Source organism: Pleurodeles waltl, chromosome 1_2 (genome assembly GCF_031143425.1).
Source record: "Pleurodeles waltl isolate 20211129_DDA chromosome 1_2, aPleWal1.hap1.20221129, whole genome shotgun sequence".
Classification (NCBI taxonomy): domain Eukaryota; kingdom Metazoa; phylum Chordata; class Amphibia; order Caudata; family Salamandridae; genus Pleurodeles; species Pleurodeles waltl.
The window spans coordinates 307,807,298-307,832,238 of NC_090437.1; the positions used below are offsets into that span (position 1 = coordinate 307,807,298).

A 24,941-nucleotide genomic window follows, 5' to 3' on the forward strand; every position below is an offset into this window, starting at 1 on the left:
CTTAGTGGGATTTGGGCCAGCCCATTGCTTATCATTGGTTTCTTTCTTCTTAGTCTCAACAGCCTGCTTCTTATTCAATGTCTTGCCTTCATCTTCTTTTTGTCCCTCCCAGGACCAAAGTTTTTTTTAACCATCCGTCTGACTGGAAGACTTGTATCCTTCCATTGCTTATGTTTAGAGGCCTACATTTTTCTTTTGCTTTAAAAACTCCATGGGAGTGCACATGTTTTCGTACTCTCTCTTGCATGTGCTGCTTCCTCCCTCAAACCTGTGCTCCCCACCCAGTTCATCCATTCCTGCACTTTCAAAAGCCTTTTTTTGTTTTGTTTTACTTTCTTCCACCCCCTGCTCCCTTGCTCTCCTGCCCTTCACTCAGCCGCGGCTGCCGCTAATCTCAAGGGGTGGAGGTGCGGGGGGGAAGGAACGGGGAACATAAAAAAAACAATATTTGTTTTTTTAAAAACTGACCTTTCTGACGCCACCTGATTCCACCTGCTGTGTTGCTCCTCTTCTCCCTTAGTGCGCCAGCAGCCCCTGGGACACCAGCACAGAATCCCCATGCAACCCTGCCGCTGCTCTCACGCTATGCCTAGCATCAGGATTGGCCTGAGCAGCTTGTTCTGCCACTCATACACTGCATGGGAGTCTGAGCCGTTTCTCCAACCTGCCTGTGCAACACAGCCGGGTTGGAGAAACCTAAGTGTGCATGTCAGCCTGAGACGGCCAGGCAAACTAACATGAGTACTTAGTGCACTGACTCCACTGCCCCTCCCATGGACCAGCCCCGCCCCTCCCTCCACCTGCTGGCTGAGCCAGCAGCTGAAAAATAAAATGATAGTATACTATTATTTTATTTTTCACCTGCTGGCTCTTAGTCAGGGGGGCGATGCTCCTTCGCCATTGCGAAGGAGCCGCCCCTGCCTTAACAGTTGCTCCAAGCCATTCGACAGTAAAGTTGCTTCCCTTGCTCTGCTGTGCTCCCCTGCACCTCCAAGCCCCAATGTTTTATTCCGTTTTTTGTGGAGGCATTTGCAGTTGAGTTCTTTCTAAGTTTCTCACTTTTTACAAAAAATGTGTTATAAACTGGCCGCCCTCATCCTTGGAATGCTGAATTAAAAGTAGACAACAAATGGCTTTTACAACATCATGATGCATACTTGCACGTGCTTGCATGCTTGTAACTACATCATCAAGGTGAGGCTAGTCATTTTTTTTATTTGCTTTGCCAGTGCTGTTCAGCCACCCTAACTTCTTTCAAACGTGAGACCTATTGGCTTTGCCGATGCTTGTTAAAAGTTGACTTTTCTTTTATTTTGTTTAAAAGGTCAAAAGACCAGAGTGTTGATGTTATTTTCATTGATAGGAAGGTCTGGGTTCCCCGATTTCAGTATAAAAAGAGTGCCTCAAACAGAAATCGTCAACAACCCTATAGATAACTATTGAGGTGAGAATGCAGCAACTCCACCACCCAGGTGAAATTGTCACACACATGATTACGCTTAACAAAAGTATAATTTCTGTATTTCTGAGGGCATGAATCAGGATATGGAAGTTGCATTCAGAAATTTCAGTTTTTGCACACAAAGTTCAAATTAAATGTGCATAAAATGTGAATCCTTCTGATAGATCTTAGTTGGCTGCAGAAAGCAGATGGGTGGCAGACCAGTGATGCACCAACCTTAGCATGTAATGCTTCACGGCCAGGCTGATTTGTATGTTGCTCGAGTGTGTAAAGGCCAGTTCCGCCACATTGCCACAGCAGATGAAGCATCACTGACCAGGGTTCTTAACTGCCCAGTATGGAAAAAACCCTAGCTATGCCACTTTTACCATTCACAGTGTGAAATCACTGATGGTTCAGCTCCGTGGTTAGTGAACTGCCATCAATACTGAGCTGCCACAGGTTTTTGTGCCTTCAGAATTTTTCTTTCTGAACAATTTTGGAATTACTTTCCAGGGTGAATTTTCCTGAAACTCCTGTTTTTGCCAGAACATCCACTGCGACCTCCTAAAGCAACAAGACATGCGTAGGCCCGTACAGCTTGGCAGCTGTGCTAATGTGCATTATATTTAGCTGCAAGATTTTGTTTGTATATTCCTAACCCTCCCCGTCGGTTTCCGCCCATCTAACTGTTATCGCCATTTTGAAATCTCCCTACCCTCGAGGTGCTGTGGCTAACGATGATGTGTCTTTCTAACCCCTCCCAACAGTTTAGGAAAAATTAAACGTCTGAAGTGAGCCCACGGTAGAATCATTTGAGCTTTAAAGAGCTAAACACAGCAGATGCTGCTGTTGCTCAACTCAGCGCCTCTCCTTTGATCAACCTCTGGTGACTGTCAGTGAATTCATTTTCTGGGATAAGCATCAGGAGAGACATGGTACCCTGCAGCCGCTGCTGTGACCCACCAAGCTGTTGTGCTGAATTTGACTTTTCGGTGAGCATCATCTGCTGCATTCACCCCGACGCAGAAGTTTATATTGTTGAAGATTATAGAAAAAACGTTCCAGCCAAAATGCATCTATTGGTGCGCACTCCAGAAAGCTGCATTCCTGTGTGGTACAGGCCTTGAAAAGTGCCGGTACCCTGTTTCTCATCCCCTTACCGAAACAAATGCAGGTTTCCTGTGCTACACAGGCCCTGCCGATGCGGCCCTTGCAGTTAACTTGCCCACTGCTGCCGCTTTCCACAGGATCGTGGCTTCCACTGGTGCAGCGGGTGCAGTGGCACCTGGGCCTAGAGGGGCCAACTGGCCCTAATTATTTCTGCATTTTATAGAGCAAGCCGCGGCCACGGGCCCGTTGTGTCCCTTGCTCTGGGGTCGTTGACACACTGTACGGCTCTCCGTCCCCTTCTGTGGGAGCCCTCCTTCGCTGGCTCGCCCCGTCTCTCTCCCGCTCCCAGGCCGGAGTGAAAGCGGTGAGACGGCTCGTGACCGCACGGGAAGCAGGAGAGGCCCCGGCTCCCATTCATGTATTCATTATTCAGTATCAGCTGCGGGAGAGAGGAGGAGACACGTGGGAGGAGGAGGGCGCGCGATGTCATCAGGGTAGAGAGCAGCGCTGCTCAGTGCCCGCCTGCAGCCCGCGCGCACAGCAGCATCCCCGGCAGCCCCTCGAGGCCAGGCGCCCGCGCTCCCAGGCGCTGGACACGGGCAGGCTGCGGCCTCCCGGCTCTCTACCCGCACCGCGGCACAGGGAGGGCGGACAGAGGGGGTCCCGCGCCGGGAGAGGAGTGCGACCAGACCCGCTTCCAAGTGAGTGCAGCTTGTAAACACTGGTGCCTGCGTTATAAGCAGGGGGTGTGAGACTCGTGAGTGGGGAGCACGGGGGTGGGATGGTGAGGGTGGTGGGTCCGAGTTCGGGGTCACTGGGGAAGCGGCGCCAGGGTGACTTCCAGCGCTGACACGTGAAGGAATGTGTCGCACTTTCGTAGCCTTCGCAGTAGGACAGTTTGTTTGCTTGTCCCTGTTGTGTTTGGCAGCAGAAACACCGCTCATCCCGGGCAGATGTGTGTGTGGGGAGGGCCTGGGATTCACGGACGTGAACATTAGGAGGGGTGTGTGACGAACGCACGGTCTGTGTCAAACACAGTCCATAAACTTGGGGCATGTTTAACACGGGCAGGATGCCAATGCGTATTCCTGAAATTGTGCCAGCCACCCCCTCTGACCCACCTTTCCCTGCCATTCATCTTTGAACACCCCATTTGCGAGCTGGGGCACACACTGAGGTAAACCACCCCTCCTCCGAGAGAGGACTTGTAGAGACGGGGTGCTGGAGCAAGAATTTGGAAACAGGACAAATTGTATATTACATGGTCATGTTTACCAGCCTTCCCAGCTTTTTTTTCTGGATTGTATTCTATTGTTGATCTGTTTGTTTTAAAATGTTGCGCCCCAGAATGTATACTTTCCACATATTTCAGTTGCAGAATAAGTTTACTTTTCCCATACTGGCGCTCGCAGGTTTCAAATGTGTGTGAGAGGGGAACAGAGAGCTAGAGAGACCCCGGGTCCTGCGCAGGAAACTGAAAAGGTTCTGTTTGGCGCATTGAGGCAGCCACAACCTTGCAGTGCAGCAGAGGAGACACATTTTTGGATGCGCAGGAAAGGAATACAAACCACCACAGGGGTCTCTCATTCTGGGAACATACCATCTACTCGTGGCAAATGCTTGAGACCCACTGAAGATCGACAATACCTCGTTCGTAGTTGAGAATTGTTGAGGTTTTCTTATTTTTGTAATTGGGAGTAGAAGGTAGCAAACACACATCATTAGTGTTTTAGAAAAACTGTGGGTGCCTACCCATTGTAGGTGCCCACAGTATCGCTCGATTGTTCCAACTATCTTTCCCAAACCCTGATTGTGATTTCAGTGCAACATAATTTGTGACATTACATGGCTGTTCTAAGTATTCAAGTGCATGCTAGGTGGTGAAAAATAATGGCATGCGAGACAGGGGGAACAGCAATACTACTGACTAGGAAGTAAACCTTCCCTCAATGCATGTCCTGGTTTATTGTGTAGCCTTGCACTGGTTGTGCTATTGTGTCACCATATAATCATCTAGATTTGACTTGGCAGTTTGGGTAACAACATTCCTAGCTGTGTGTGCAAGAGCCGCCACACCCGATCACTTGCTCTTCGAGTGACCCTTCTAGGTCAGGACATTACCACAAATCCCAGAATTGGTGGGTTTGCATTAAGGGAGAGGTAAGTGGGACCGCAATACTTTCTAATTGCAAATGGAGGGTCGGGCGCTGATTCTTCCACCACCATTGCGTCTCACAACTCAGACTGGAGCTCAACTACACAAGGACATCTTAAGGATTTGGGGGGCTCTGGCCCAAACCTATTCTAGGGGCCCTTGTTTGGAACAGCTTTGAATTTATGATCCAATTTCAGCTCATTCATGCCGTCTTTCAACTCATTCATGCCTTCTTTGGCCCAGTCACTGACAGTGACAGTGGCACACTTGTCCGAATTCTAAATGTGCTTTAATCTAATAGTCAGGGATGATGAGGTGTGTCTTCAATATTGTAACACAGCAGCAGCTCACTAATATTACTGCAAATCATCTCTGCAACATCCTCCAATTTCTCATATGTGAGGTCCTGTTTTGATCTAACAGAACCTTTATATTGATGTCGCATAAAACATTTCTCTGAAAAATGTCTGCACTGGACCCTCACACATCACCCACATTAAAATAAATTAAATGCAAGCAACTTCATAGAAATCGCAATTTAGGAAATGCAAAATGCTATGTACCCAGATATTGATTTCCTAAAAGCGATTCCTACAAAGTAGAAATCGCTATTAGGAAAATGCAAATAAGAAATCCCATGGTATTTGTGACAGTGGGACGGTTTTGCATTTCCCAAATAGAAAATCGCTGTTTGGGAAATGCAAAACCAAGGATGGCCATGGGAAAAAGGACCCCTGACATGCACCCCAAAAATAGTGGTGCACATGTAGGGCACACATATGCCCAAGGGGCATGTTGTGTTCTATTGCAATTTAAATAAAGCATTTTGAGGTGCTTTTTTAAAATGGCACATGTTTACCATCAACTTGAAGTCGATGGTACTTGCATTTCCTAAATGCCCAATTTGCATTTAGGAAACGCGGTACATCTGAATAGGAATCACAGATAGGTTATCCCTATTTGCATTTCCTATTCAGAGGATCACAAATTGGGATTTCTACTCGGTGAAAATCGCAAATTGAGATTTCCTAAAGGGCTTTGTACATTAGAAATGTCCATTTTGCATTTCTTAACAGCCCGAAATAGGATTTCGGACCGTTAACTAATGCAAAGTGGCTTTGTACATCTGGCCCTTTAAATTTTTAGGAAGGATAGCCCAGAGAGATGACAGTTGGTCGCCTGCAGAATGCAGTACCCTGGAGGTCACTAATTCAAGTTGTACTCGGCTTTCCATCCTTACGAGTGTTTGCAGTTGGGTAAGAGTTCCATTGTGTTATTCATAGTTCCGAAATCAGCCGAAGTGCGGCATGTGGCGCAATGCAGAAACAAGATTATTGTCAGTTAACCCCTCGAGCTGTCTTCGCATTCAAACTGGGCTCCCGCAGAGCAGGCCAACGGCCAGTGATTAGGTGGTGATTGGCGTGAGATGGATTTCGAGCCACCTGCCAAGGATGGTTGCACTTGGCGCGCGTGAAGAGTTAAGCGAGTTATCGCTATTTGCGGAGCCCCGGTTAATCGCACAAAGTGCAGTCAGAGTTGTAATTGAAACGTTCATTCAGCCTGTCCGTGGTTAGGCGCGGGGGTTCAAGTCGACATTGTGATGCGCAGTTGAGTGAAAGGGCTCTGTAACATTGTCTGTCTGTCATTCTAATAAGAAATGCCTTTATTATAATGAAATTGGAACAAGCCTGCCTGGAGAGATGCTAGCATATTATTACCTTATGCTTTCCAGAGCCACATTTAAGCTTTTGTCATAAGCACAGAAAAGGCAGCCATAACAGTATGCGCATTCAAGTTGCAAGCCTTGTTGTGTCTATATTGAGGGCCACTGGAATTATGCAATTCTGTGGGCAAAACATTTCCGCATAATTATGGGTTGACCGCACGTGCCACGAAAAGCACAATCTACTACATAATTTTCAGGTCTCATAAAAAAGGAAAAAAATTCTAGTTAAAAAGGTACTTGAAAATGCGCCACGGTTGAAGTGCCAAGGCTAAGTGTTCACCATTCAGTTGCTGTATTCAGATGTCAAATTGGCACCAATGATGTGAAACCTTTTGCTAAGACATTATTCATATGATTTAAAATGACAAACTAGCAAAATAATGCTGCCATAGGATATGCTTCGTCATGCTACACAATTTGCCTTGTTTGTCTCATAATTTTCTCTCTGTGCCACATAATTCCACTGGCCCAGTTTACACTTGTAGCCAAAATATAACTTTTGGTACTTACAATGGATAACGAGCCCTGCTCCTTTAACCAGCTGAAGCCATAAGATTCCACCTTGTAAATAATTAAAGGGATTGCTAATACTTGGCCTTCCTCCCGGGTGGAGTCCCTAAGTGACACGGAAAGTCCTAGAGAGAGGGTGGCGAAGGATGATGACCGAAATTAACTGATTATTTGCTGCCATATCATCCCCATTGGGTGGCCTGGGCTGTCGACAGAGTACTGCGACAACTTGTCCTGGCCTAGATCCTTTTGACTGGATGGAGGCTACTTCTAAAGGAACAGCAATGCAGATCATAGAAATGTGCAGCATTGATCGGCACTGCAGGGCTCGCGACTCCACATCACCCCTCTTTCACACACCTTGGCATGTCCTAACTGATGGAAGCGTGCTCGAAGGCTATGTGGTTTTTTATTTCACCCTTGTCTAATAAGTCCTTGCTGCAGTATTTCTAGGCAGGCATGGCCGGCTTGCTCAGTTTATTTTTAGCAAGTAGTTGCCTTGTTGCGTTGTTGCAAAATGTTGTGAACTTTTCTTTATGGAACCAAGATGAACCCCTCTCTCTTGTAGAATTCATTAAAAAAGGCAAACACTGACCTGTCAGGAGAGTTTTCCCTCAATGAAAACTAAATCATGGAGTTTGTATTTTTACTGTTAAAGAGTGCTTGTGCGGCACACAATGGTACTTGGCAGCCTTTCAAGAGTGAAATTCAAACCGTATCCTCCCAGGAAAATTCCATCCAAGACAGTGCAAGTGCTTTATTTCTTCCACTCTGGTGCCTTCCTTCCTAAATGCTTATTTTTCTCTGATTTCTCCAAACTTATGTTACCGTATATACAACTGATGATGAATACACAGGGCGTAGTTTGTGCATTTCACTTGCAATTCTGCCTCTAAGCATAGGAGGGGAAGAGGAAAGAGATGAAACCTCTTGAGGAAGACAAAAGTGGGATTGAACAAAAAGAAACAAGTATTGAGAGAGGTCAGATTGGGAAGTGGGTCAATGTTTTCTTTAAAGGATAGCAACACAAAAGAATGATGGACAGAGTGCTGAACAATGCAAATATTCACTCCCCAGTTACAGATCTGACTTTAATCCATCGTTCTTTTGCTCACCATGCCACCCCAGTTTGGACCCAGCCTTTTGCTAATTCAAGAAACAAGCATCCAAGCACCGGTTTCAGGTTATTGCCCTTCTTGTTTCCGGTCGAGGGAGGACCTGGCTTGGCAGTTCGGGCTGGGCTGTTCCATGAGGAACAGGGTCAAGACTGATTTGCATATGGCTGGTTCTCAGCACCTTCTTATGTTAGCCATGGTGAAAGCTGTACTTCCACTATAAGGGCTTTTACAATCATGCCCGAGAAGCCTGTTTTGGTCCGGGAGGTGTTAGACTTCGGGTTCAGTGGTCACAAAATCTGGTTGAAAACATGAACTTCTACAACAGAAGCATTATTGCTACTGCCAGTTACTGTGATTCTGATTATTGATCTCTGCCGATTTCCTGAGATCCATTACTTAAACCGGACAGTAATTTCACCATTTTACCAAGACCGTCTCAAACCGGATCTAGGCTCATGTACAGGTGAGCAGACAGCGATTGTTTGCCGAGCGTTACCTGCAGCTACGTGGACACCCTCAATCAGCATACTATGAAACACCCTCATAAGGGCGTTCGCTTTGGCTTCCTCTGTATGCAGGTAATCAGTTGCCTCTTGCTGGATATTTCCCCAATACTGATTTGTATGTGAATGTCAATACATTTTCCTTGGGCGGGGTGGGGCAGGGGTGGTCATTGTTAAAAAACAAGTTTAATGAACAGGATTGATTTTTGGTTAATTTGATTACAAGCTAAATTAATGAAAAAAATCGGAAAAAGACTGGCCTGGTTTCGAAGTTTCAACTCAATGGTCGAGACTTCAGCAAAATACCCAAAAAATATTCGGGAAATCCGAGGCAAAAGGGAATTAGAAGTGCCAGAAATTAAAACAAAAATCGTGCCAATGGGGGGTGGGAGGGATCAACAGGAAAGTAAGCAAATTTGAACTTTCTCAAATTGGTTTTACTCAAGAGCACACAGAACCATTTGTTGAATGTCCGCCTCCTCTTATATTCTCACCCTGTGCATGGTGTCTGAATCCTTTAGCAAGCAAGCATATTAGAACTGGTCGCACATCCAAAATATACACTGTCCGTGAGGGTGATTGCATGTCACATACTGGTAAGTTATACTTGTGTGTTTGTTGAACGAAAGTAAACACTTACCCCCTTGTCAGTGCTAAAAGCAGCTCTGTTGCTAACCCAATAGAGTAACCACTACAACAACTCCAACCTCGGTGGTGTTTCCTGAAGATAACCGGAAACCTCTATTTTGGCTTCCAAGTTTTACACTCCTGTAAGACAATTGTCAGCTGATTGCACATCGTGATTTTTTCCCTCTTGTGTGCCTTCGGTATAACTCTTAGAAAGGGTGGAGTCACAGTTTTAGTTGTGTGGTTTTGTATCTTTGTTTGAAGCACACTTTTGGTTCTAATCTATGGTACAGTCGTGAGCCTTCGAGGGTTGGAAAGCATAATACTGATTTGTGTTTTTTCTGTTCGTGTCATGAGCACCTGGTAAGATTTGTTGCAATTGTTTTAGTGGTGACTTAAATGCAGTAACAGGAACGTTTTGGACCTATGACTGAGGGGGGTACCCTTTTAATACCGAGGGAACAATGCAAGCCCTCTCCAGCACCACACTCTTCACCCAGACGTCAGTGAACACAGTACTAAAAGGGGTTTGCACACTCATTTATTGTCTGCTTCCTAGCAGAGAAGTTCACAAGAGAGCAGTTTATTTCCACAGCAAACAGTGGAACACTTTAACCGCTAAAAACATATAAGTGCTGGTAATACGAGCAGTAAATGTATGAAACTTTGTTCCTATCAATCACTTCGACCTCTATATAAACATTAATTCTGCACTACATTAAGTTTTCAGGGTTCACCTTTGTGTTAAAGTATACTCTTGGACTGCTTTCAGCGAGACTAGCTAGTGTTTGATGGTTTTGAGGGGAGGCAGGGAGTTAAAGCTATCTCGAGGTGTAATAGGTGTGGAATGATTGGTATATGGTAGAAATGCCTTGAATGAAAACGTGAATTTAATAATATATTTCAGTAGGCTACATATACGTAGTAATTGTAAAGTTATGTTTTTCTTTGAGGAATGTCTTACAGCAGTGGTTCCCAACCTTTTGACTTCTGTGGAACCCCACTTCATCAGTACTGGAACCCGGGGACCCCAACTGAATTATTATTGGAATTCGGGACCCCCCATAAGTCATTACTTAAAGCTGGGGACCTAATCTGTTAATATTATTACATTTTCTAAGCAGTCACAGACCCCCTGAGGAGGCTTTGCGGACACACAGTGGTCCCCGGACCACAGGTTGGGAACCACTGTCTTACGGCGTTTCAGAGTGCAGGGATGTTGGAGTCAAACCCAGCGCTTAGCAGTTCTTTTTATGTGCCATGTATGTGTGATTTTCGTTACCTATGGACTGTTTCATCACTTCCATATAATGTATCCAAAACGTCAGCCATTCTCGGTTTTAGAGGTTCTAGACAGACCGCTTGGCTCATCATGAAAGAGGACATGGGCTGGAGTCAGGTAAGGAAACAGAATAGAATTATATATTCTCAATGCTTGTTGGTCTCAGCAAGTGGCTACCTACATAAACTTAAAGAAAAGATACTCAGACAACTGAAGATAAAGAACGTCTCAGATAGAAGGAAATGCAGCTAACTATCCATCACCCAACAACAGAAAATAGTTACTAAAGTTCGAAGAGGTTGCATATTGAGGCACACCAATACCTTAGAATACACCAGAGTAAGGGCGATGCCAAGCTTGCGTCTGAGCAGGGACCTATTGGTCATACCAGTAAAGGAGCTTCATTACAACAGTTTTAATCAAATGAAGAAGAACTGACTTCTAAGACACACAATGGCTCTCCATTATTTAGACAAAGAAGAAAATAAAATCAAACATTGTTTCTTAGGGAGTTGGGGATCAGCCTAGTCGGCAAAATCCATATATCATCACTCAGGTGGGAGCTCAAAAAACCAGTGATAACATATTCAGCATGCTTAATGGACTGAAAGTAAAGGGCTTTGCTGGTTGAGGTTCCTGCCCTGCATTGCACCATTGGTGAGTCAGTCCTCATATTAAAATGTGTCCTAAAAGATTTGTTCTTTGCATGAAAATTTATCTCTGTCAAGGTCGAGCATGCAATATGATGAGCTTTCAAAAAATAATCCGCAGAGTATCTTTCAGGGGAATTTTCTTTTCTAAGAATACTTCACATTTAATTTAGCGAAATGGGTCATTTTATCCCACTGGGGTTGAGCACGGTTTAATATGCAACCCAGGTACAATTATTTTAACTTTCCAACAATTAAATGCTGCTACAGGCAAGTAATTCATTTTAAACAGACCACACATAAAGTGCAACTTGGTGGCCCTGTGATTCCAAGGAGTTTTTTGCAGCATTTTTTTAAATGAAAATCACAATTTTCTGTCCCTGAAAACAGGTTTTCTGGCATTTATTTGGAGTGAGAAATATTTAATCAGTGCAGTAATGCAAACAATCAAAATTATGTGTCCGTGTTAGAAGCAACAACTTCTAAACAACATGTATAAATGTTGTTCTCTAATGTTATCAAAATGCCACCAGACGTGGGCTCCCTGCTCACTGTGGCATAAGACTCACCCTGCAGCTCACTGATGAGTCACAAATACACTCACAATGGTTCAGGGTTGCTTGTTTTTGTATTCACATGGCGCCTGGCCAATCAGGTTGGGTTGGGCTGCATTCGTATTGGAAAAGGACCATGCCTAATTTGCATTATGGTGATTTCTGTTTGGAGTGGTACAGAGAGAAAAAAATAATGAAGTGGAATGCGGTCCGGAAGAATAACCATTGGCTGAGATTAATTCAACCGTTCCACCCATCACCTTTTAGTTTTTTCTCATCATTCAGAAAGAGTGCTTTTATGATTCGGTTCCATTATCAATGTCACAATCGAGTTTTTTAAATATACAGAATGCTGTATCAAAGTATTTTTCAGCTATGTGCTCCATTCTTAGGCCATATCGTAGCATTAACATAAACTTTGCTTTTTCCCAGAAATTGCTGCATTCCTAAAGTGAAGCACGGACATTCATGATTATTCATTTACAGTTCATGCAGGTTTGCCCTCCTATTGCTATTTCAGATTTAGAACGAATCCATAGCAACATTCCCATCGCTTGGCTTGATCTGATTAAGCAGCTCTGGATTCAATGCTACGATGTCATACCGAATTAAAGTGTTGTGTCCGAGGAAGAGCTCCTTAACTAATGTGGTGTTCTTCTCAGCAAAAGATGTACAAGAAGTAACAATTACTAAAATGTGTGGACATTTAAGAAGTCGAACATGATATGAAATTCAAATCACAGTTGTCCAAACTAGGTCTAAACCGGAGATAGGCTGATTGGTAAAAGCACTAACTGTGGACCCACTGCCCAATTCTCACTGGTAATTTGAGAATCACAGATACAGAACTGCTTTCTCACCACTCCATGACATGGGGGCTAAAATATGAATATTTCAACAAACTGATAGCACTTTGTGCGGGAGAATGAAAATAGATTTCACACACTACCTCAACCTGACAATCAAATGAATCCAAAAGGCGGCTGGAGCGCTTCCTGTAGTCTTACTCTTCCATTACAACTATACTTTGATTTGAAGATGCTTTCACGAATCCTACTTCTGGTCACTAGTGCAATCCAGCAAGAGCAACACCATCTCCTCCAAAGAATGCAAACAGGGGCGTAGCTTCAGGGTGTGTGTTTGGGGTAATACACACCCCAAATAAATGTATTCAGTTGTAAATAGTTGGGTACAGGTGCTTTCAGTCGGGTATGGTGAGGGGTCTGTCAGGTTTCCCCTAAGATTTTTACAAGCACACATAAATTATAACACACACTCTCGAAGTACTTAAAAACTATTTGGTTATTTTACAAAATATTATGTCTTAAATACCGCTAACCATCGACACTGGTTTCTCTTTCCACTGCCCCTTAAGCCCCCTCATGTCCTGCTTCTCAGATAATGTATGTTAACAAGATATTTCAGAGTGATTGTTGGTAAATATCAATTTAAGCCATGGCCGCCTCCTTGCATTTTCTTGTGTTGTCATATCCTACTGAACTGCCAAAAAAGAGCACTTAGTTTTGAAGGTGCTTTCTGTCTGAGCTAATTCCCTACACAAATCTACCTCTTAGAAGCAAAATAACTCTGGCAAAAGTAATCTCTTCCTTTAGGCAACTTTACACTGAGTATGAGATGGAACACATCAAGTGGAGAAGAAGGGTCCTACAGATAAGCCCTGACCTCCTAAAAATATATCGCCACAGGCCCTGGGTTACTACATAACAGAGAACTTACGCCTTGTATTTAGAAATGGAGGTGGTTATGTGGTGCTTTATGTGGTTGATGCTGGCAGAGCTCGGAACACTCTGTTGTACTTAAATGAATGCAAAGGCTTAGTCTACTTTAAAATAATCCAATAAAGTATCTGCAGAGGCACCAGAAATATAACCAGGTTGCAATGAGAAAACGCTGTAACTCCCGGCACTGGGGCAGACGCCATTGGCACCAGTTTTCTTTCACAAATGTACCAGTTGGCTCAAAAGTGAAAGCTTGAATCTTTCCACACCAGTGGTTTCGTGCGAGGTACCAAAGAGTCCCACGTGAGCTTGACCTCAGCAGCAGACTTGTTTTAGGCAGGACCGAGTTACAACCACACTAATTTGTTTTGCTGTTTAGCAAAGCTAGTTTATTGAACCCTGCAATGTGATTTGTATTTCTGGTCTGAAAATAACAGGAACAGCGGTGTCCTGTATTAAAACTCAGGAAAAGAAAGCACCGCTTCTTTAAATAATGCAAGGGAGCAGGATCTGTGCCACATATCGATGACCTGACAACATGAGTGCCTGCTTCACAAACGGAACAAGGGTTTGTCCCTCTCTGATTAGTGACGGAAGTAGGGGACAAACCTGTAGCCGTAAGGGGCGGGGATTCAGTAGGCATGTGTATGTCTATCACTTAGTGTGTGATAGTCGTCATAACAACGTCACACGCTGTGCATTTGACTACCATGGAAGAAAGACGATTCTTTCTCTCTTCTGTACCACCTTAATTTTCTGGAGTCCCTTTCTGCTCTGCAGTAGCTGCTTGGTGATATTAGATTTTGAAGAGATGTTATGTTGTTTTATCAAGTCGTTTAATCCCCTCCCTCATAATAGGAACATACTGTTTCACTAAAATAGTATTTTTTAAAGTTTCAACCAACTTCTACCACCCCTTCCACCAAAAATGCGGATAAGGGAATTGGGTTGGTGTGACTCCCAGGACTGTGTGTAGTTGTGAGGCTAATGGTTTTCCCTCCCAATACGTTTTTTCAAATTTGTCAACTGTATGAAATTTGAAGGTTGTGGAGTTTAGCAAAAAAACATTCACAATGGGACCCTGCACAACAGCTGGAACATCCCTGCTCCCTCTCAGGGCTGCATACACACATTGTCTGTTGCCCAGTGCCACATACCTGTGAGACACCATTACTCGCAGCTGGAAGTCCCAAGACGGGTTAGGGAAATTAAAGGCTGCTGAGATGCAGCTTTATTGTTGCCCACAGACACTCGGGTCTCTGGATAGCTCTGAGCGACAGCGAGGAAAACAGTTATTTGGTGCCTGAAGTCCCTTCCATCTTGGGTAGGTCATCCAGCTTCAGCAGCTAGAAGCTGGGTGAACGGAAACTTCTCCACTGGTAAAGTTAACAAACTGTCTTTGCGAAGGTCAACGTTTCCCAACTTTGTGAGAAATGTTAATTTCGCTTATAGGTAGTGAAGGGTTGTAAGAAAGGCAAGTTCCAGAGTTTGCCAATTCTAAATCGAAATAGATCTACCTCTTCCAAGTCCCATAACCCTATCACCCTTCACCTCGCCCCACTGCTAACCATGTAAATATAACCAGTTTTTCCCATCACCACCCACGCTGTCTCTGCAGTGACACAACAAGGGGATTTGCACTATGTTAAAGGATACCCATTCTGAAGCTCCAGTCGCTGTCAACACACTTGTCCTGCAACACTGCCATATGTTCATTTTCCTTCAATAAAGAGTTCTCACCAGTGATAGCCTCTTGGAAAGTCCCACAGAATAAGCTACCTCTGGTATGGAATCAGGGGGATACATTGCCCGGGAGGCCCTCTTCATAATATTATAAAAAAATAATGAAAAAAAGCCAACCCAACATGAGTTTCCACCTCTGCTTCATCTCCAGGCCTTTCCTCCTGTTCACTCCAAGAGTTCCGATAAGGAATGCACATAAGAGAATATCTCTGGGTTCTTCTTACCGACTTCTACTGTATTTGATCTACTCTGCTCTTCAAGTCCGTATAGTGAGATCCAGAGTACAATCTGCAGCACTATTGCAATTAAACACACTAAACAGGCAGACCAGAGCTGTGCTGCCAGATCCAGAAGTCTGCGGTTCCACGCTGGGCCTCTGCTGTGCTTCTGCACCATCAATGCGGCCTACAGCAGGTTCACCAGCACTTAGGTGACATGCACCGACCACCCACTCTGCTTATATCTGGTAGCATCCTCTCGTCAAGATCCTGGAACACACATGTGAGCACATCGTCTCACCAGTTTTCAAGGGTCACGCACCAACCAATCTATGGAAAGTCAGAGGTCTGCCAGATCTACTTCACTAGCACTCCACTCCAGTGCAGCAGAAATAGGACTCTACATCGAGCAGTATTCATCCACAGGTGTTCACTAATGCACCCGATACCAGAACAAGAAAATAGTTTCTCTTATTGTTTCTGGTTGGTGCTTGTGTGCCCGAGGTCTTTATTGTCCAACACACAAACTGGTGTCCCCCCTAGGCATGGGGAGCACAGAATGCTGCCTGCCGACAGTGAAATCTGGCAGGGATTGTTTGCTGTATGGTATTTATGGGCTGCACAAGAGTATTTCAAGAGAGAGGAGTCGAGGTACCCTCAAACCTGATTCCTGTGTCTTCAGTGCTCCGCATACGTATTATTGCTTGATAGATTTGCATTTTTCATGGTGGCATTTTTTTGTGACTTCAAGAATGTTTCATTTTGCCTCTGATTTCAGCAACTGCCTCAAGCATGCTAAACTGCAAGCCTGGATTCATGGCAGAGCCATCACCAAAATAACTTAAATGTATTAATATTTGTGATGAGCATAACCAGGCATTCTATTATATACATGCCTGTCCAGTAAATACATTGTATTATACCAGTTATATATTTAATTAAATTAATTAGAAAATTGGAAAGACTTAGGGCTTGATTTAGACTTTGGCGGACTGAGGAAAATCTGCTGGTATGGCGGAGAACTTTACTCCCGTCAGGCTGTTGGAGGAGTATGTCAAAGACAGCGATGGTGGAGAATGTCACCGACATTCATAAGGTCCGCATGTCTGTTCATTAAACGGGCTGAATTTACGTTTGATGGAGAGGGTACTCTGTCTCCATTGCAATGGAGTACCCTCTCCGCCAAATTCTAAATCTGCCCCTTAAAACTCATTTATTCCAAATATCTTTGATCAGAATTCGTGCCAATAAGTCTTCTGGCAAGTAAATGGTCTCTTGTTGTTCAGCTGCAATATTCTCATGCCAGTTTAGGTCCCTGGATTAAGAATAATGTGGGAAATCTTATTGTTAAATAATGACACTTTATTTTTATTTTTGGCCCAGGGAGGACCAAAAGGTCATTTTTATAATGCCGGCTTGGAAGTACTAACTGTGATAGTCCCCTCACAAGAATTGAAGCTTGTGGCTTGGGATAGTACCAGGCTTGAAGTCCTCTGAAACCTCACAATGGACCACCCCGTCAAATTTAATTTGAAGAAATTATCCTCCGATTCATCCAAGCCATGCTTACATCGTGATGATCTTGTTCAACCTGACTATTGGACACATACACCGGTAAATACTGTAAAACATCTCACCTGCCAAATGTGAATCAAGGTCAGATATTCCAGCAAAAATGAGATGAGGAAAGTTGCCTCCATTCCCAGCAGCACCTTAGCACCTCGCAAACCCATGGCTTCCACTTGCCGTCCTCAGAACGGTTTCCTGTTTTAGATCCTCTGAAGTTCCAAAACCTTGATCAAATTTCAGGGGTTCATGCCTTTGAAGAAAGGTAACTTTTTAAAGAGCTTCTTGAAGGATTCCAGGCTTAGACATGTACTGAGTGCACTAGAAATTCAAGAGCTGTTGCTCTTGCGTACTCCCTTGCAATGAAAGTGTTACCACTTGGTCTCTAGATAATGTGGTGGTATCGGAAACAAAGACCACTTGTAGCAGTAAACGTGCCAGGGGGAGAGCCGTCCCAAAGATTTGTCATGTTTTAGCTACTGTTCATCTCCTGCATTCCCAAAATATGCATACCTTTACATGGATTAAAAAAAAGTGTGTGTGTTGGGGGGGGGGGTTCTAAAAGGGGAGTGGCCTGTGTAGTTGCTTGAACAAGTAAAGTCGATTTCTCTGATTCCCATAGTGTACTTCCCGGTCGGTATTTTGGTGTCTCTCTGAGCTTTCTGTTATTGCATCCAGATATAATAACACAACAACTGCCTGGGCTCTTGGCTAGGTCAGTGGTTGCCTCTGTAAGCTCCACAGAAAAGCCAAGGATTGGATAACCATGCACTCTGAACATCTTTTGATCTGCAGACCAGCACTAAAAGAAATTCACTCTGCCTTCAGCCTCATCTCCAGAGCACAAAATCATGGGTGATCTAAGCACTTAGACGTTACTTAATTCAAAGCATGCACTGTACAAGAGTAACATGCTACAAGGAAATAAAATACAAAAACACAACATCCTGGGAACTGCTAACATTCTAATGGATTGCAAGATTCAGTACAGTATTTGAAAGATAAATGGGAACTGAGTAACTAACATGGATTATCTGACCATTTATTTGGTCAAAAAATGTCATTGCTTTTCCCTGTCACACTAAGGACATTAATATGGGGTCCAATTGTGACCAATTTGAAATGTTCGTTCTACAATACTACTGGCTCTGAGACCCGTAGGCACCCGGCCCACTTAAAGCCCTGCGCATATGTTTTATAAGGATCTGAATCAGTTTGATACAACCATAGGCTGAGGTCAGACAAGACTAAGACCAGTCCTTCTTCCCTGAAAAACACACAGCCCTAAATATTATATTGTTGGAAAGTATAGGTCTGGTTTATTTCCAGAAACAATGAATGCATTACACTCTGATTAAAATCAACAAAATATCGACCTAACACTGGATTCTAAGATATTTAAAAGCAAATAACCTTCAAGTATAATATTTATCCAATGGTGCGCTTTGGACATGGGTAAAGTCCAGCCTCTCAGACCCCTTGGTCTTTGTTACCACCACACGTCCTTCCCTGGGACGCAGCACTACCACCAGCACATAACAGCTCCTATGCTTCAGTCACGTGCTCGCAGAGGAAGAACATGCATCGCGGGAGGAGGGACCTACCCGAACCACATCCTGAGCCAGTCTTCCAGTGACACTGTGAGTCAGTCCTTATGCTTTCTGGTTGTGGGGCTGGCACAAACTGGCTCGCCACCAGTAACAGTGAGCAAGGGGCCTAACACGCGCCAGGACCCCTGTATGTTGAGTGAGTGAGTGAGTAAATTACTTCTCTAAGCAGTCACTGAGATCTGCCAGTGCCAGCAGGGTGTTTATTCATTCCTTTCTCTCTATTTGCACTTCTGTGCTGCTGTGAGAGCCTTGAATCTGGAAGTGGTCTCCAAATGCAAGAATTGAGTTTTTAAATATTTTGAGCTACAGATGCCTATGTCCTTAGTCCAAGAAAAAAGGTGGATTTCAAGTAATTAAAAAGTGTTTATAATGATGGTAGTTTTATTGGTTTGTAGGAGAAAAAGGAAGTAGGCTCTGATTCACCGAATTAACCACAAGTGCAGTAACATTCTGCGTGTCATTCTTAAACTGAATGGCTTCCACTCTGAGTTTCTTCCGGTGTTTCCTGTTATTGTTGCACTTCATTGCGTGCCTTTTTTTTATTCCCCCAGCTGAACCGATCTAATTGATAATGCATTGCTTGTCAAGTTCTCGTTTTTGCAGTTTTTTAAGTTCTAAATGGACTTCAGTTGAGAAAGTTTGAAGACTACTTTGGTTCTGATTTTGCAGCAGACACGAAATGAATGGAAATTCACATGTCACAGGGGCCACGGTGCTCGCTATTTGCTGTCAGTATCTGTGTATCTATAAGTGCCAGGGATGCTGCCCAGTTTGAAGGGTAGTTGTGCACGATGACTGCCTCGCCCCTGTGCCTGCTTGGGTGTATCCAAACCAATGCTGTTGGACATAACTCTTGAAAAATACGAGGACATTGGCAGCGTGCACATTGTTATTTGAAGAGCGACAACTTCAGCTATTTGATGGCCTTGTTAATTATTTCCAGATTTGACCTTTACCCTTTTGGCTGCTGGCTGCCACCACATTGCAAGCAAAATGCAATCTGCTAGTAAATGGTTACATTTTGGGTTATGCATTGTCATAAGCCAGACATAAGAAGTGCATACTCCTAAGCTATTTCTGCCTCTTTTTCTTCTAGATTTTTGGGCAGCTTATTATATGGGAAACATGGCAGAACTTCCAGACTCCTGGCAGACAATTGGTAAATTTCTCTCACCTCATTAGGGGATTCTTTTACTATGGTTTCATGGCCATTTACATATGGAAATACTCATTTTGTAAGACAAATTCCCAATCCTGGTCCATGGAATTAGGATCAGTGGAATTTTACCATTGGAAATGCAATTGTGAATGTGAAAATTGTGCTAGTATGTGGACAGTTAGTGTTGAGTGTGTGTTAGGGTGGTCCTACCTGCCAGAGAAAGTGAAGTCCCACAAACCCGTAGTTTTGTGGGTTTCACACGCTTCTTGCCGATAGTGTCCCGTAGTGGAAATGTGCGACATGCACTAAGTGCACCTCCACGGAGGGAACGGAGGGAACGGAGAGAAGCGCCTCGTACTTAAACGGGGCTTCAGGAAAACGTTTCTCCACAGGAAAAACAAAAATAGTTTCTTGTGATGAAAGAAAAAAAGTTGAATGAGCAAATGTCCATTGGCATCATATTTCCTCATACAGAATTTTCCATCTGGTGATTATTGGACAAGCGTGAATGTTATGCACATGAGTACTGCTGGAAAATTACAATAATCATGCTTCTATTGTCCTGTTATTCTGGTTGATCATTTCATAAGTCAGAAATTACTCCACAGGTAGGTGTAGTCTTACAGGTGTAAGTTTTGGATATTTCCACATAGCCCTTTGTAAATCATGATGCCTTACAATAGTGCAGTAGATGTATAATTAGGCAAAGTATCTTGCCATATTGCCATTGTCTCAATATAAAAATCATACGAGGCGGTGGTGTCAATGCATGACGGTATACCTGGCCTTGACTGGGCACTGAATTCCTTGGAGGCTGGACCAATCCTGGAAGCAACCTGTTGTGAGAAAAAAACACATTGTATTGAAAGCATAAGACGAGATTACAAACTCATTTCCACTTGTGGTTTAGCGTAGTATGATAAAAAAAGGAAGGCGGTGCACCCTGAGGAAATAATAATTTACCACTGCATTCCCCTGTTAAGATAATCACCCCTTTCCCTCCCAGAGGGCCTCGGGGGTCTAGAGAGACAGGACATCTCCCACCTCCAGATCAGTCACTTCTGGGGTGGGACTGAAGTTTTATTATTAATTTTCATGTACATAGTTACTTTATTCAGTGTGTGGCTAGGAGATATCAGTGCTGTCCTCTTCAGAGAGCAGCATTTACAGTATGAGCTGGATAGATAGATTACCACTTTTATGTACCGCTTGAATCACCGCAGAGCAATGGAGAAGCTGTAAAGCAGCAATAGACTGATTTGCCTCTTTGATCTAGTAGTGTGTCTGACAGCAGCAGTCCTTTAGCTTCTTGGACTCACTCAAAAATAGGTTTTCCCCAAGACTCACAAACGTATTTTGATGATTCAAAATTGCCTTCAAGGTAATTTTGTCCACATGCTGTCACGTTTCTTTTGTCATTTATGTTGGCACGCCTCTGTAGTGGCGAGAACGGATTTGCTTGTTTCCATGTCATTGGCTTTCCTTCTTCTCTGTGTAGCTGTTTGAACGTCATTCTCCTCCTCCATGCGGGGACCTTCGCTACAAAGAAACCATGTTCACTTCTCAATCACTTGCCGGTGGTTTCGACTGCTGCTTTACACTGCTTTCGGGTCAACAGAGCTCCAAATAATTACACCACTAACCGCCAACTAGTACTCGTAAATAATCAATGGAGAGGACAATTTTTGCGGCTTTCCATGAAATTCAGTAAATTTGTTATTATTCGGTAGTAAACAGTGCAAGTCAGTGCTTAATTTGAGCCAGTGGTTTCCGGTGCTTGGCACTTACGACAGTCTGCCACATGGTGGTGCTGTCTATCTCTATTTAGAGATGAGCAAAACAACAGATGTGTGTTACTGCCGCCCAAGACATTCTTATAGGTTCGAAGGCCTAAAATATTCTGAATTATCACACTTGTGTGATGGTTAGTAGTTGTATTTGTATTGTCAGTGCTGGAAGGGGCAATGGGGAGTGTGGGCTGCGGTGGCCTCCTGACAAGGATTCTTACTTTTTTACAAATTAGGCACTGGTGCAAGTCATCGATTATTATGGTGTTGCAGGGCTTTCGGTAGCCTGGGGATGACTTTCCAAAAGGCTTTGATCTTTCAGTCCCAGACCTGAGTTTGATTCTTCTTGTGGAGAAATACCTAATTGTGGCTTAGGCACTCAAAGATTGACATTCCTTGAAACTGGTGATGAAACCAGATAACTATGTTGTGAGACTGATTTGTGGGGCAAGATGTATGGTAAACAATGAGATTCAAATTACTCCAGTTTTCAGGGAGAACAAAGACTGGTTCTTCTTGCAAAAGGGCCTAGCACTAGTGGGGCTCTGCTGTTGCAGGGAAATATCAAATCACAAAAAGAACAGACCTGCAAAATCCACAAACATTTTGTATGTGCTTAAAACTGCTGTGATTAGCTCTGCACTACAGTCTCCCTTGCTTCCATTTCAGATTGCACAAAGAGCAAATTATTGACATGGTTGAAGTGGGACAGAACATAGGCCCGGGCACCAAAATAAAAGTGCCACATTAGTGAATCAGACAGCTAAAAAATGACCCACATTTGCAAATTAGAGCTGTTTTGAACTAGTAAAGACATGCTGCATGAGTATATTGCAATGTATGGAAGACCACATGCCTTTGTGCCTATTGCAGGCAATGTTTCTTTTAATATCAGTGAAATCAACAAGAAAACGGGTTCACCAGAACATAAAACAGGCCCACAAATGGTTAACAAACTGGCCCACATATTGACCTGCCTGACCAGCGCTTTGGATACTACCAGATTGCCCCATAGGCCAGTCCGACCTTGGCGCAGGACAGCGCTGTACTCCTGTTTCTGAAGAAATCCTGCTGTGTGTAGCACATACATTAACTTAGCAGTGCCGCAATTTACCACACGTGCTGCAGACCGCACGGCTCGGAAACACAAGCTCTTCGTTCCGCCAAAATTCGATGTCTCAAGCACTTACATTATCTCACTGAGTGGCCGTATTAGCGCATATGTGCATAGTGTGATTTTGTCAATAAGAAATGCATTTCTCTCTTCAGCAATTGCGCATAGGCGCAGGACCTGATCATCATAAGGCCTTTGGAGTTTGAGCGCCTCCTATCATATAACAGTGCTTTAAATGGGCCGGTACGGAGTGCCGGGTCTTTTTTATTTTTAGAGGGAGAGTACCTGCACTTCTCGAGAAAAACGTAATACTTTTAATTGGAAAGTATCGGCACTTCTCAGAAATAAGCAGATACTCTGGTACAGAGTACCTGCACTTCTAGTTTTCCATTTCAAGCACGGACTATGCCTCCTTTCCCCCCAGACTGCACCTTTTAACACACTTGAGCCTCTAGACCAGAGGTCTTCAAACTGGGGGGCGGGCCCCCCTAGGGGGGCCTGAAGTGATCCCAGGGGGGGCCCATGCATTGACATATGATTCCCTGGCTCTTCAAGGAGCTAGTTTGTGTGTGGATGTGCTCTTTGGAAAAAAAGCAGAATGATGTCACTCACAGTGAACTTAGCCCACGGCTTAAGTGGACTGTATCCTTCTGCTCTAGTGGGCAGAAGGAAAAAGAACTAACGAAGAGGTCTGGCAAAAAAAAAACAGTGTGTGTGTGTGTGTATATATATATATATATATATATATATATATATATATATATATATATATATATATATATATATATATATATATTCTATTTTTTTTATCAAAAGATCTTGACTAATGCCATACCTAATAACCTCTCCCAGTTAGACTCCTTTTGATACTGCACCTCAGTCCCTGCACATCTAATCAGATTTTGTATGCCAGGCTACCTGTATGAACCTCAGTTTCCAACTTCGCACCGCTATTTCAGTTTTTTTTTTTTAGATAGGGCCTCCTTTATTTTACTCTTGGTGTCTTATCTACACAATGATAAAACATAGTATCACTAAAATATAGGCCTAAGCCGCCTCTGTGCTCCTTTACACTTATGGTTGTTTCTCGAAGCAGTCAGCGATGACTGCACCATTAGGCCTCTCTTCTGCTGAATGAGTTGAAGTTTGCAGCACTCTTGGCCACCTACTGAAACAGCAGTAAGACTTCTATCCTAGGTGTGGAAAACTCATGCGCATAGAGCGTCAATGTACTGTAGTCTTGATTTGTATACAATCGTCTATCTGTCCTGTTTTGAATTTACCTATGAACGAGTAAAAACTCCTGACATTTTTGTCATCACCGTGCAGTAGAATTAAAACCCTGCTCATATTAACATCCCAATTCCAAAGTCCCCTTTTTAATCGATAGATCTAAAAATTAGGTCAGCTTCCATGCTTCAAGGGTTGGGAAGTTTCCATCCGTTTATCCCTATGCTGTCTTCGCTGCGCCTTTCTCGTTTTCTAAATATAAATATTACGTCAATAGAAGTGAGCATCTAGCTGAACATCTGCTTCCCATGCTCCCTTCTCCCCCAGACCGCTGCAGCTCTCACTCTGTGCAAAGGTCCGCCACTGTGCACTCTCTCACACGCCACGGTGAGGCACTGCAAGGAGTGAGCCCAGCAAAACCCTTCTTTCCATCATTTAGGTTCAAGAATGAGTTCCCGGTTTGTCTTCTTTACCATGTTTCCAGTAGAGTATGGGTTTCAGTTGGGGTTGCTAGAACTTATAACTGCTTGTCGGTGAGTGGTGGAGAACGAGAAAGGTGCTTAATTTGTAAATGTATAAATACAATAAAAAAATACACAAGTGCAGGATCCCATAGTTTTTCTCAAAACCCTGCTGCTACTGTTACCAAAGTCGGGTCGACAGCATCAAGGTTGCCTATTCTTGATTCCATCTCATTCTTATTTCTTGCATCATTCTAAATCTCCCTGCTCTGTATTTCACTCTAACATTCTTTTTTCATCCATGGTTTCTCCCTTTGTCTTTCTCTCTTTTCTGCCTTCCTCTCTCTCGCACTGAGTCAAATGCTTACTTTAAAAAATAAGTCCAGTTCCCCCAAAATAAGTGGCGATGCCCACTTCAAGCCACCACCACCACAATTTAAGACTGGGCGAGATAGGCCAAGCAGTGGGCCAATGAGAGGCACATTGGAGCTTCAGCGAAACAGGGGTGAAGGCGTAGTGGCAAGAAATGTTCAATATACTTGTATGGCGTTCTGAGAGATTCTCTAAACAGGACACAAGGCTGTGATTCATAAAGACAATTAGTAGTATGGAAAGTAGTACTACAGGAGTACTTT

General features: G+C 43.7%; 1 protein-coding gene across 3 annotated transcripts in view; it reads left to right on the plus strand.

The window, feature by feature from the left end:
* The window catches only part of PALM2AKAP2 (PALM2 and AKAP2 fusion), a 735,219-nt gene that overhangs the window by 526,673 nt on the left and 183,605 nt on the right, over nucleotides 1-24,941 (plus strand). The window contains exon 1 of one of the 3 annotated variants that reach the window (XM_069238550.1): nucleotides 3,005-3,255. The exons of the other annotated variants lie outside the window; for them this stretch is intronic. The gene's annotated coding sequence lies outside the window, so the exon portion shown is untranslated. Of the gene's footprint in view, nucleotides 1-3,004; nucleotides 3,256-24,941 lie in introns of those variants that run through there. 3 annotated transcript variants of the gene reach the window in all.